The following is a 13365-nucleotide window of genomic DNA, read 5'->3' as shown; positions in this document are numbered from 1 at the left end:
AACAAACTTTAGACCTTGAGAGGGGTTATAGTAAAAGTCAACATAGCGAATGCTGTGTGCGGGAAAGATGGCTAGCATTGAAAGACCAGCTGGGATGGATAGTTTCTCTACCAGTGTTCAGTATCCAGTGGAGTGAGTTGGTTCTTTTTTAGCTGCAACGTATCGATTTCAGGTCTACTCTGTGCTAGCCTTTCTTTTTATTATTTATTTGTAAGTCAGAGATACACAGAGAAGGAGAGAAAAGCAGAGAGAGAGAGTAATAGAGAGATCTTCCAACTACTAGTTCACTCCTTAAACAGCTGCAACAGCTGGAGCTGAGCCAACCTGAAGCCAGGAACCAGGAGCTTCTTCCGGGTCTCCCATGTAGATGCAGGAGGCCAAGGCTTTGGGCCGTCCTCGACTGCTTTCCCACGCCATAAACAGGGAGCTGGATTGGAAGTGGAGAATCTGGGACATGAACTGGTGCCCCTGTGGGTTGCTGGCACTGCTGGTAAAGGCCCCTGTGCCAGACTCTTAAGACTTACCATTTCTCATCTTTGCCATAGGCTCATAGGTGTTGGTATTGTTAATCTTATGCCTTCACACCCCACCCTACCCCACATTCCCTCTCACCTCAGTTTCAACCCTTCTCAGTTTTGCAAAGGAGAAAATAGAAATATCAAATGACTGCCAAGATCCTGAAGTTTTTTAAATTGTGTAATCAGATTTCAAACCCTGTAGCCCCAAAGCCAGCTGGCCCATACTGTCTCTTCTTGCCTATGCTGGGATTTGTGTTGAGTGAGTGAATGGGGGAATTGAAAGCGCTAATAAAGAGAGAAGTTGAAGTGCCAGCTCATGATTAAACAAATAGGAAAGAAATGAAGCCAGTGATGAAAGCTGATGGATGGCAAGAAAGGTCCCAGCGTCTCTATGGTGTTGTCAGTAGCTGAGAAGGTAGGGTTAGAGCTTCATGAGAACAGTGAAAAGTCACATGGGAGACACAAGCGCAAGAGTTTTTCTTGATCTTCTGGTAAATCCTAAATTTCTAAGAACTTTCGCAGATTGCTTGTAAATCTGTCAAAGGTAAAACAGTGAAGTTTCTAAGAAAACAAAATAAGCAAAAATTTACAGCACAGGATGTAAAGCGTTTTCATTGTAAGGGAAACAAATGGGCATATTGGTTGAATTTTCAGTGTTTTAAAAAGTGAGCAATAGGGCCTGGTGGATAACCCTTGCCTTCCATCTGGTGGGATCTGATTTGGATGCCAGTTTGTGTCTCAGCTGCTCCACTTCCATCCAGCTCCCTGCTTCAGGCTGGAAACATAGCAGAAGATGGCCAAAAGCCTTGGGATATTACACCACATGGGAGACCCAGAAGGAGCTCCTGGCTTTTGATTGGCTCAACAATAGCCATTATGGCCACTTGGGGAATAAACCAATGGATGGAAGATCTTTCTCTGTATCTCCTTCTTTCCTTAAATCTGGCTTTCCAATCAAAAAAATAAATAAATCTTAAAAAAAAAAAGAGCAACAGCATAAGAGACATTTTCATTATATGTAGTAAGATACACACACACACACACACACACACACACACACCCAATATAGATAAATCCAAATCATTTTGGAGTCAGTGGTTTGACAAATGAGAAGTTACACATAATACTTATTGCAATACTAATTCATTAATAAACACAATGGATTTGTATATTTCCAGAATTATTTGTTTAATCCTCTTAAGAGCATTATACCACTAAGCTGTACAGCTAAGTGTTTGATCAGTTTAATTAGAATGCTCATTTGTCATACTTTAGAAGCATTTGGCTGTTGGCTACACAAGTATGAAAAGCTTGGCAAAGATGTATTAATTTTTGCCATCTTTTAAAGTTATATTTCAGAATGTTGAAAAAGCATCACAATTGAGATAGTAGCATTCACCTGCTCCTGTTCACATGTATTTGTTTTTCTGCTTAATCAAGCTACATATCTAATTTTCCACAAAAATTCTTTCATTGCTACGAATGTTTGGAGGCCTTGGAATTTGTGTTTGTTTTTTTAGCTAGTTCAAGGAAGTCAGCATCTACTTTCCGTCTTATATGAGGGTTTAAAGTGTTTTTCAGTAGGGGTAGTGATTCTTACGTTCTTGAGTTATTTAAAAAAAAATCACTTACTGATTTTATCAATGCAAAGGAAATCAAGAACCCAGATATTACTTAATGTTATGTGTTTGGGAATTTATGTTGAGTCATTTGAGAAAGGAGTCACTTTAGTAACTGAAGGCTTTACTGGACTCTTAATCCATCTTACATGAATGTTTGTTTGTTTTTATGAGAAAGTGTTGAAACTCATGGGTCCTGCTTAGAAAGGTGTTTGTGAGTGTGTGTGCACCTGCGAGTTTTGGTGTACGGAGTGGCATGTTCGTTTCCTGTGGCTGCTGTAACAAGTAACTACAAACTTGGTCACCTAAAGCAACACATATTCATTCTTTCATAGTCCCAGAGGCCAGGGGTTCAAACTCATTTTCATTAGATGGAAAACTCAGGATGTTGATTGGCCACCTTCCCTTGGGCGGCTCTGGGCGAGTCTGTTTTGTGCCTCTTCCACTCTGGTGGCTGCCAGCTTTCCTTAACATTCCTTTGCTTGTTTCATCCTTGTATCACCTTTTCCTCTGTGTGTCTTCTTTTTCCATGTGAGAAGGTCCTCTGCTCTTTACAAGAATATATAACAATTGCAGTTAGGCCTACCTGGACAAGCCACACTAAGTGTCTGCTCTCAGTATTCTTGACTGTATCACATTTCTTGGCTAAATATGATAATAATTTCTCTTTGGCCATATAAAGCAATCTGAAAATTCAGGAAATTAGAAAACAAACATGTCCTTTGGAGGGGAGTATATTTCAGCCCTCCTCAGATCCTCCCCACCCCCCAACTCCTAGCTGTGCTTATGCATACTACCATCAGGAAATGCTTGTAGAGGTAAATTTGTATACATTTGGATGCCAGGAGTAGCAGGGAAGTGACCCATGAGAACCCCAGGCATGCTCCTCTCCCTCTGTGTATCTGGAGAGGTGGCAGGAGTTGGGGATTGAAAGAATGTCTTGAAACAGTCTTTAGGGAGGATATCAAATGTGGCAAATATCCTTCTAAAGCTACGTAGTAGCTGGCTTGAGAAAGTCTAACTTAAGAGACAATGACTTTGAGCTAGTATCAGAGTATATTTTGTTAGGAGCAGTGTGCTAATGGCATACTCCCATTATCACTGTTCATGGCTTGCTCTTCAACCTTTTTGTTTTTATTGTTGGTGGACTCTTTAAAACATACAAAAACTTTGATGTAAGTACTTTTTACATGTAATAATTTTTACATCTATTTCTTTTGTTTGCATGCAAAAATTTTGGTAATAACGCTATGAGATGCTTGGCTGTTATCTCTGCCTTATAGATTTTTCTGTAAAGAAATAGAGGCACTGAGAAGTTAAGGACATCATTCCTGTGGTTGGCAGATAGTAAGAGGATTATTAAGATTGCACTCACTATCCATATTCTTGATTCCTGTGCCTGGGATTGGCAAGCCTTTTCTGGATAGGCCTAGGTGTTGACTGTTTCAGGCTCTGTGGGCCACAAAAGTGTCTGCTACATCTTGCCAGTTTTGCTGTTACAGTGCTAAAGCTGCCACATATGTGTAAATGAGTGCATGTGAGTCAATTCTAATAAAACTTTATTTACACTAGTAAGCAGTTGGCTGGTATCAGCCTGGGGGCCAGTTTCTAACTACTGCCCTGGGCTATAGGAAATCGTGTTAAAAAGTTTAAAAATTTTTATTTTTAAATAATTTTAGACAGAAAGATTACATATATTCAACAGAGTTCCTATCACATCTTCACACAGCTTATGCGAATTTTAGCATCATGGATAACCGTTAATATATTTGTGAAAATAATGTTGTATCATGCTATGAAGTCTGTCTTAATCCTTGGCTTGAATTTCTTTTGCTTTTTTTTATATTTAGTTATTTTTTTTTATTATAAAGTCAGATATACAGAGAGGAGGAGAGACAGAGAGGAAGATCTTCCATCCGATGATTCACTCCCCAAGTGAGCGCAACGGTCAGTGCCGTGCCAATCTGAAGCCAGGAGCCAGGAAACTTCCTCCGGGTCTCCCACACGGGTGCAGAGTCCCAAGGCTTTGGGCTGGCCTGCTTTCCCAGGCCACAAGTAGGGAGCTGGAAGAGAAGTGGAGCTGCCGGGATTAGAACTGGCACCCATATGGGATCCTGGCGCGTTGAAGGCGAGGACCCTAGCTGCTAGGCCACCGCGCCGTGCCCTGGCTTGAATTTCTTCATGGTCACATTCTGTCTGTTACAATTGTTCCTCATCTTTAACGACCTGGGCACATTTGAGGAACTCTTAATTTATTTCATAGACTGGCCTGCAGTTTACGCTTGTCCTGTGTTTTCTGATGATTTTAGTAAGGTTGTGGGACATTTGGCAAAAACATCTTAACATGATGTTCTTGTGCCTTCCTGTCAGAAGATTCCTGATGCCTTGCTCCATATTGTAGCTCATGTCACCCTTGATCTCTTGGTTGAAATGTTCTGTTGCATTTCTCCACTGTGAAGCTCCTATTTTCCTCTTTATAGTTCATAAATAGCTTGGGGAAGGCACTCCTCACCTAATTGTGATATCCATTGGTATATCCTGACTATGTCTATGATGCCTGAGCTGTTTGCCTGATGGGTATAATCTTAGTTTGATTTCCTCTAGAAGAAAATGCTGTTAGTTCTTAATTTGTTTATTCATATCAGTATGTACTCCTGTATATGTACTTGGCTGTATAGTTTATAATATAATACTAACATTATTTTGTTGCTGAAATTATTGAAACCTGGGCCCCTGAGAACATCTCTTTATAAAACAACACAACTACAGCCTGCTGGTTCTCTATTCATCTCTAATTTATATTCACCTCCTCCTCAGAATCAGCCTCTGATACTTTTTCTTAAAAAGTATTATAGTATTTGCCCCTATGTCCGTAAGTCAAATGTTTTTATTGATAAGTTATTTATCATTAAGTTCTAGGAATTCCGTGTTTTTGAACCATGGAACATTAGGACTAGCTTCTTTTTAGAGAGACATATTTATTTGAAAAAGTGACAGAGGGAGAGGGGGATATAAAGAGTTAGAGAGAGAGAGACATCTTTTCATCTGCTTGCTCACTCCTCAAATGCTTACAATAGCCAACTCTATGCCAGACTAAGGATCAGAGCCAGGAACTCTAGCTGGGTCTCCCTCATGGGTGCAGGGGCCCAAGGCTTTGGGCCTTCCTCTACTGCTTTCCCAGGCCCCAAGCATGGAGCTGGAAGGGAAGTGGAGCAGCCAGGACATGAACTGATACCCATGTGGGATCCTGGTGCATGTAAGGTAAGGATTTAGCTTCAAAGCCATTGTGGTGGGCCCTGAACTTCTTTCTTAATGAATGTCTTCCATCACCACTTTGAGCTCATTCCTCCCATGCTGTACTATTTCAGTCTAGTTGTATTTGATGAGGTCAGTGTCTTAGTTTGCATTCTGTTGCTGTTACTAATTACTGCACACTGGGTGATTTATACAGGTTTATCCAGCTTGCAGTTCTGGAGACTGGTAAGCTTCCAGGGCTGAGGGACCTCATCTGGTGAGTGTCTTCCTGCTGGTGAGGATTCTAGGCAAGGACTTGAGGCAATGAGATGCTGAGCATCTCACAAGAAATGGCCAAGCTGGAATTTATAATAGACCCCTTCTCAAGATATTCCCTTAAGCCATTCATGAGGACTTTGATGTGTCTAAAGGTCCCAACTGTTAATAGCTTACAATGGCAGCCCAGTCAGCCTGTGTACTGGTGGGAGCACTCTACCTGTAGCATTCAGCATTCATTATTCATGTCGCTGGGACTGCCAGTCTGAGTGCTCCCCGTGGCTGAGCCGTGCAGTAGACCTGGATCACTTCACTCCTGCTGGAGCAGTTTTTGTCTGCCTGTGAGTTAATGCTTGTCCTTTTTGCTTGTGGCCCCCTAAGTTTTCTGTGTATGTGTTTAATTTTAACCCCGATTTCTCCCCCAGCTGCCCTTATTCTTACTTCTCAAATAGGGAATCTTGGATCAGGAACTTTGGCATAACTATGGAGCAGGTTGCCTTTTAACTGGATCCCCAGGTCAGTCATATGTGCATTAAAGCATAGGATAATGGGTATAAACCTCTTTCAACGACAGCTTTCTGGAAGGGTAGCCTTACCTGCCCTGTAAACGTCTGCCTCAGCTTCTCCCCTGCACAACACCCAGCAGCTCCCCTCACTCTGTGCTACTTCCTCTTTGTTGGACCTATCTTGCCTTTCTGTGTTCTCTTCCTCCATCCCTTCCTCGCTTGCTTCATCTCTTCCATCTTCTCTCCATCTGTTTTTCACGTTAGAGTTTGTCCTCATATTAGCACTGCTTGGTTGTCTGCTTCTATTTAAAAGCAGTACGAAGGCAGCTGATTTAAGAGCTTCAGGCATTCAAGCAGGATTTCTAAACAGAGGGCTCCACAGACAGAGCCAGTCCCAGGAGGAAGCCCTTCTCACCACGGCAGTGCTGCCTAGAGGGTTTAAGCAAGAATAGTCTCCTAAGTGTGGGCCTCAAAGTGCAGGCTTTGCTGCCATTTTTCTCCTTTCTTCCTAACTTACAATGCTTCTCAAGATTTAGTGCCTTCTCACTCTTATCTCTCTACATTATTGCTGTATATACTTTGAAAGATATAATATGTATTTAAAATATAGGCCTTAAGTACATTTTAAAACAAAAAGTGAACAAATACTTTCAATTAGCAATAATCATGCCTCGGATAAACCTCATTGGCTATGATACTGCCACTGTGCAAAGCTTAAAAGTGAACAAATATTTTCAAACACAACTTCCTCTGCAGTTGGATAGACTAACATTTTGTTGTTAGATACTTCAACATCATGGTGTTATTACATGGTCTTTTGAATATTAGAGCTTGATGGCCCATTTCATTTGGTTATCCTAACAAAGGGGAGACAAAGGTAGTCACAGTATGCCTCAGGTAAACTAGACATACAAATGACCACCATCTCCTGGGATGGAGCAGAGGCTAGAACAAGTTCAGGGGAAAAGAAGGTGTTAAGAATCAAGCTACTGGGCCCGGCGGCGCTGTGGCCTAGCGGCTAAAGTCCTCACCTTGAACACACTTGAACACACCTTGATCCCATATGGGTGCCAGTTCTAATCCCGGCAGCTCCACTTCCCATCCAGCTCCCTGCTTGTGGCCTGGGAAAGTAATCGAGGACAGCCCAGAGCACTGGGACCCTGCACTCACATGGGAGACCCAGAAAGAAGTTCCTGGCTCCTGGCTTCAAATCAGTACAGCACCAGCTGTTGAGCTCACTGGGGAGTGAATCATCATACGGAAGCTCTTCCTCTCTGTATATCTGACTTTCCAATAAAAAAAAAATCAAGCTCCCAAGTCCAAAAAGGGTATAATTGAATGGATAGAAAGGTACAGTGTCAAGGAGTTCTGGAACCACCTCATCTGTCTTAGGAAGATGGAACAGAACAAATCTGTATGTACCAGTAGGGGCACAGTTGTGTGGCTTCCGATGTAGTTTCAGAGACTATGGATATGGGAGTGTCCTGAAGGCCAAGAGGATGGTCGTATTAACCTGTGACCTCAACAGGGACTCAGTTCTCGAGTTAACCTAACTCTAGAAATCTACCCCTAAGGGTTCGAAACAGAACATGGTTGCTTCCAGCACTTGCTGCTGGTGTCCTGAGCACAGCCTGATGCCATTTTGGTAGGGAGTCCCTACTCCCTGCGTGTGCGTGCGTGCACGCGCAAACACACACACACACACACACACACACACACACACACACACACACACACACACAGCCAGAGCCAGGGCTTGGTGTCTAATCCACTCTGAAGCCTTCTGCATCTTCAGCTTTGAATATGAACCTGTCAAGTGACAAGCCATGGTCCTGGACTCTAACTTGCCATCTCCTAACCATGACCAATTTCCCAGATTCCCAGTGTGGAGTCTGGTGAACCCTTTCCCCCACTGCAGAGCATGCCGTCTTCTCTTCCAGAGGCTGCTGCCTTGGAATACAGAATTGTAATTCCGCGTTGTTATAAATGATAAAATTCTGATTAACCTGTACTGCTGTTTATACATGGCTTGAACTCCAACATGTACTGACAACACATATTTAAGGGAAACACATGTTTCCAGTTTGAGGTAATACATTTGAAAAACCAGTTTTTTGGCACAAGTGCCATTGATAAGTTGGGGGCTGCCTCACAACAGTACGCAAGGGAGGAAAAATGTCATCATCAAATATTCATGAGCTTCCCACTTCTGCATCATGCTGTTGTGACTGCTGGGTGCATGGGACTTCTGCTGGGCTGTTTTTATAAACTGTAATAATGCTGCCTTACAAATTGCCCTCTGAACCTCAGCATGCTGAAGAGCTTTCCCTGACATCTCATGTGTCATACTAATGGGGAGGATTAAGGCTAGAAGTGCCTGAAAAAGTGCAGTTTAAATAGATCCTTTCTTGGAGTTCAAGCTCTTTTGGTTGCCGAGCCTACACTAATTTGTGTGATTCTTTGGTGGGGACCAGGCCACTCTTCTTAGACCCTTTTAAAATGAGTACTTCCTATTGGTTCAGTGTTTCCTTTCAAATGGGGCACGGTTAGAATAATGTGACACACAGCGATTTTTAAGAGATTAAAGCCTTACAGCTAATTGCCTGAACTAATTATACATAAAGGGCCAGACCATTAGTGTCAATAGGAAGTGACTTCAAAAAGTACGCTTTGACCCAAAGATTGAATAGCTATTATAAACAGTAATCAGTGAGGTGGTAGCCATTGTATAAAATATCTTAGCAGGAAATTATTCATGTCTGTTCAAATTTTCCAACTTTGTCACTCTTACAGTTGGTTATTTCTTATTCAAAGAAAATATGCACCCTCTGAGTGTGGTGGCTAAACTAGAAAGCTCAAGGAAAAGTGTTTTGTGTAAATGAATGTGGTGCTTTGTGAGCCCAGTCACCCTCGATAATTCATTTTCAGGCTCTTTTGGAAACTCTTCTTTGAATTGCTTAAAATGTCAGTTTTCCTAGGCTATCTCCTGCAACTTTTCCTTCTCTACTCCCTTCCCTGCTAGGCATCCTCCAGTTCTGATTCTGTGCTAGCAAAGCCAGAGTTTCTTGATTTCTTTATCTGGACCAGTTCTTTTCTGAGTTTCAGATTTGTGTTTCCATGTGGCAGTCTTACAGGAGTTGTGGAGGACTGGTGCATGCTCTCAGGAGAGCCAAGATTCTCTCTCCCAAACTGCATCCTGTCATGTTTCTCCATCTGCAAGTCTGTCCAGTATCTCTCCCTGTCTTATTGATTGTAGCACCAACATCTTCCCTTCTCTGTTGCTGTCAGCTGTGTCCTTGCCTCCATGGTCTTCTTTCTGGACTGTAGCAAAAGCCTTGTGACTATTCTTGCCTAGTCTAGTTTGCCTCCTTCCAAACTATCCACAGCTGCTATTCAAACTGTTCAAGCACAAATATTGTCATTTCAGTATTTGTTTATATAAGGAATGGTTACCCATTGTTGTTAAGCTGAGATTTTTATTAGTGTGATGATTGGCTTTGGTATAAGCCCCATCCCTAATTTTCCACAGCTCATTGACTGATTGAATGTCTTTGGGTGCTTAACTTTGTATCCCTCTCTGCATAAAGCCTTTTACAGATGATCACCTGTGTCTAGGATGATCCTGCCCATGTTCTCCCTGGCTGTTGCCTCTTTACACTTCCGATCTGAGCTTTAACATCATTCTCAATGACATTTCCAAATGGCCTACCCTGTTGGTTACATTTCCCCATTCACTATGCCAACAGCATCCTGTATTTCCTAGCACTCATTATAATTATAACTGAGTATTTGTGTAATGACTGATTTGATGACTGATTCATCAACTAGCCCACAAACTCCCTGAGAGCAGGAACCATGCCTGTCTGGCTCACCATTTTCTCCCCAGTGCCTTTCATAACAAACATTTGCCAACTGAATGTATAATAATGCATTGGGACAGAAGCTGTGGCATATGCTAGGCATAGTTGTACTTATGTTTGAATATGGGGTATCTGATGTTCTAGGAACTTGAACACTTCCCACTCCATAATCAAGCAATACTGTGAAGGCCAAATTTAGATCCTTTTAACTGTTCAGTTGATGCATCCCCTTCTTCTTCCCACCCCCTTTTGGAAGTACACCATATTTGGTTAGGGTTCTACTGGAGAGGCAGAGTCAATAGAAAAGATTTGATTCAGGAATTAGCCTGTGGGATTCAGGAGGCTGGCTAGAATGAAATCAATCCATCAAGCAGGCTTTTATGAGGGGCAGGCTGGTATCACAGGCAGTGGGAAGCTGCTCAAAAGTGGACTTTACTCTTTGGGGAAATTCTAGTTCTTCTTCAAGGCCTTTCAACTGATCTGGTCAGACTCACCCAGATTATATAGAATAATCCCTCTTACTTAATGTCAACTGATTATGGACATCAACTACACCAACAGAATACCTTTAGAGCTCCCCTCTAAGTTGGCATTTGATTGATCACCTAGAGACTAAACTGTAACCTGATGTACATTCACAATTAACTCCCAATTTGAAAGCAGTATTACTTTTAAAAATTTCGGCACTTCTGAGACTTGCAATGATAATCAAATGTTTTATTCAGTGAACCTATTATCAACTATGAAACTAACTTCTATGTGAAAGTTTTTTTTTTTTAGCCTATTATGCTGAAGTGTTCTGGATAATAGCATTACTGTGCTTTCTAAAAAACAATGCGTTGCCACTTCAAATGTGAATCTGTAATACGGTTCTAGGAAAATTGACCCTTTTCTGTGCAGTCCTTCTAATAAGCAGGCAGCATATCTTCCACAGGTGCCTTTTTGTTTATTAGCACAGCACACATTACTGAACTCAGAGCTGGACAATAAAGATACATGTTGAGCAGTACACCAGCCTCCACTGGGCCTTTCAGTGTAGATGGGTAGGCAAACCATGAACCAAATCATTGGAGGCCCGGAGTTTAGTGAGGCTGGAGAATAGACTGAGAGGGAATCATTTTTTGATGATGGCAGAGTGTGCAGACCCATGAGCATTCAGCTTAGGGATCCAGCTTTATTCTTTCAAGAAAAGAGAAATCCTTCCTTTTAGAAGTACTGTGTTCTGATGATTTAGGAAGAGTGAGCTGATGTAGAGGGTGAAGTGAGAAAAGGAGACATTGTTAGTGTAAGGAGTCTGAACTAGAATTCTGGCTGTAAGGGGCTGGCATTGGGAACAACAGTCAACGTGTTGCTGGGGCGGGGGTGGTCAGCATTGTGATATAGTGGATTAAGCTACTGCCTGCAACACTTGTATCCTGTGTGAATACTGGTCAATTCCCAGCTGTTCCAGTTTCAATTCACCTCCCTACTAATGTGCCTGGGAAAGTATATTGTCCACCCACATGGGAGAATTGGAGTTCCAGACTCCTGACTTTGGACTGATTCAGCTGCAGCCATTATGGTCATTTGGGGCATAAGCTAGCAGGTGAAAGATGCCTTCTCTCCTTGTCAATGTAACTTCATTTTAAAGAAATAATTCTTTTAAATGCTTGTAACACACACATCGCAAATTGGTGTGCCTCAATTTGAGTGCCACCTCCACTTCTGATTCAGCTTATTGCCAAAGTACACCTTGGCAAGTACTGGCTCCTGCCACCCATAAGGGAGACTAGGCTGAGTTCCAGCCTCCTGGCTTCCTCTTGGCCCATCCTTAGCAGCTGTGGTAATCTGAAGAATGAACTAAGTCAATTGATGGTCTCTCCCTCTCTCTTGCTGTCACTCTCATTCTCATGCTCTCTCTGGCTCACTCGCTCTCTCCCTCTGTCTATCTTTACATCTATCTCTATCTCTCCCCACATTTAAAATAGAAATAAAATAAATAGAGTGAGCACAGTGACATAGCAGGCTAATCCTTTTGGTGCTGGCATCCCATATGAGCGCTGGTTCATGTCCTAGCTGATGTACTTGTGATCTAGCTCCCTGCTAATGCCTTGGGAAAGTAGCAGAGGATGAGTCAAGGCTTTGGGTCTCTAAACTCACATGGGAGATGTGGAAGAAGCTCCTATCTCCCATCTTCAGAGCAGCTCAGAGCTGGGCTGCAGTGGCCCTTTGTGCAGATCTCTGTCTCTCTGTGATTCCTTTATTTATTTATTTATTTGCTTATTTTTATTTATTTATTCTTTAAAGATTTATTTATTTTTATTGGAAAGTCAGATATACAGACAGGAAGAGAAACAGAGAGGAAGATCTTCTGTCCGATGATTCACTCCCCAAGTGACCACAACAGCTGGTGCTGTGCTGATCTGAAGCCAGGAGCTCTTCCAGGTCTCCCACACGTGTGCAGGGTCCCAAGGCTTTGGGCCATCCTCAACTGCTTTCCCAGACCTCAAGCAGGGAGCTGGATGGGAAGCAGGGCTTCCGGGATTAGAATCGGCGCCCATGTGGGATCCTGGTGTGTTCAAGGCGAGGACGTTAGCCACTAAGCTGCTGTACTAGACCCTCTCTGTGATTCTAGCAAGTAAAATAAGCAGATCTTAAAAATATATATATATATATATATATATATATATATACCTCTGGCAGCAACATTGAAGAAAGGAAAGTGAACCCTAGCACTGACAGAGTTGTTAAACGAGAGATTTTTTTTAATATGCAGTGCTTCACGAATTTACATATCATCCTTGCGCAGGGGCCATGCTAATCTTCTCTGTATCATGTATCATTCCAATTTTAGTATATGTGCTGCCGAAGTGAGCATGGCAGAGAGATATTTAAAAAAGACTTTGAGCATTCTTGTTTGTAAAAGAGAGAGAGACTGTGATGAATGAGAAAGGTGAGTTGTGCCTCAGGGAAAATGAGTGTTTATTTCTGAGACAGGCAAAGAGGACAGAAAGGAAGAGGCTGTAACTTCCTAAGCATGTGCCAGGGTCTTGAGCATTCCATACACCATTGCATATGTTGGCTGAAAAGCTTGTGGTATTTCTGGCTTAGCTGAGGTCAGCTAAGTAGCCACCTGCAGTGTGGAAGCTGTGTGACTGCTGCTGCTGCTACTTTCTTCCTCTTTCTTTCTCCCTTCTCTTTTTTCCCTTTTGTCATTCTGTCCTCCCTTCCTGCCTCCCTCCTCTCTCACCCCCTCCTTCCTTCTTCTTTCTTCTTCCTCCATATTTTTTTAATAAAGGATAACATAGTTATGCCACTTTAAATGTCTCCCAATAGTTGATTCCAAGAAATGTTTGTTTATAGTGAAAGAAGG

At 42.3% G+C, this 13365-nt stretch overlaps 1 non-coding gene and 1 pseudogene across 1 annotated transcript; both read right to left on the bottom strand.

The window, feature by feature from the left end:
* Window positions 1-6729: 6729 nt before the first annotated feature.
* Window positions 6730-6868, bottom strand: LOC121168138. The gene has a single exon (XR_005885696.1). It is a non-coding gene; the product is annotated as a U4 spliceosomal RNA (small nuclear RNA).
* A 5888-nt stretch (window positions 6869-12756) lies between these two features.
* Window positions 12757-12870, bottom strand: LOC121168140 (annotated as a pseudogene).
* Window positions 12871-13365: the final 495 nt, after the last annotated feature.

Source organism: Ochotona curzoniae, unplaced genomic scaffold, assembly GCF_017591425.1.
Source record: "Ochotona curzoniae isolate NIBS_2020 unplaced genomic scaffold, NIBS_Ocur_1.0 patch60, whole genome shotgun sequence".
Classification (NCBI taxonomy): domain Eukaryota; kingdom Metazoa; phylum Chordata; class Mammalia; order Lagomorpha; family Ochotonidae; genus Ochotona; species Ochotona curzoniae.
This window is presented reverse-complemented; position numbering and strand designations above follow the sequence as displayed.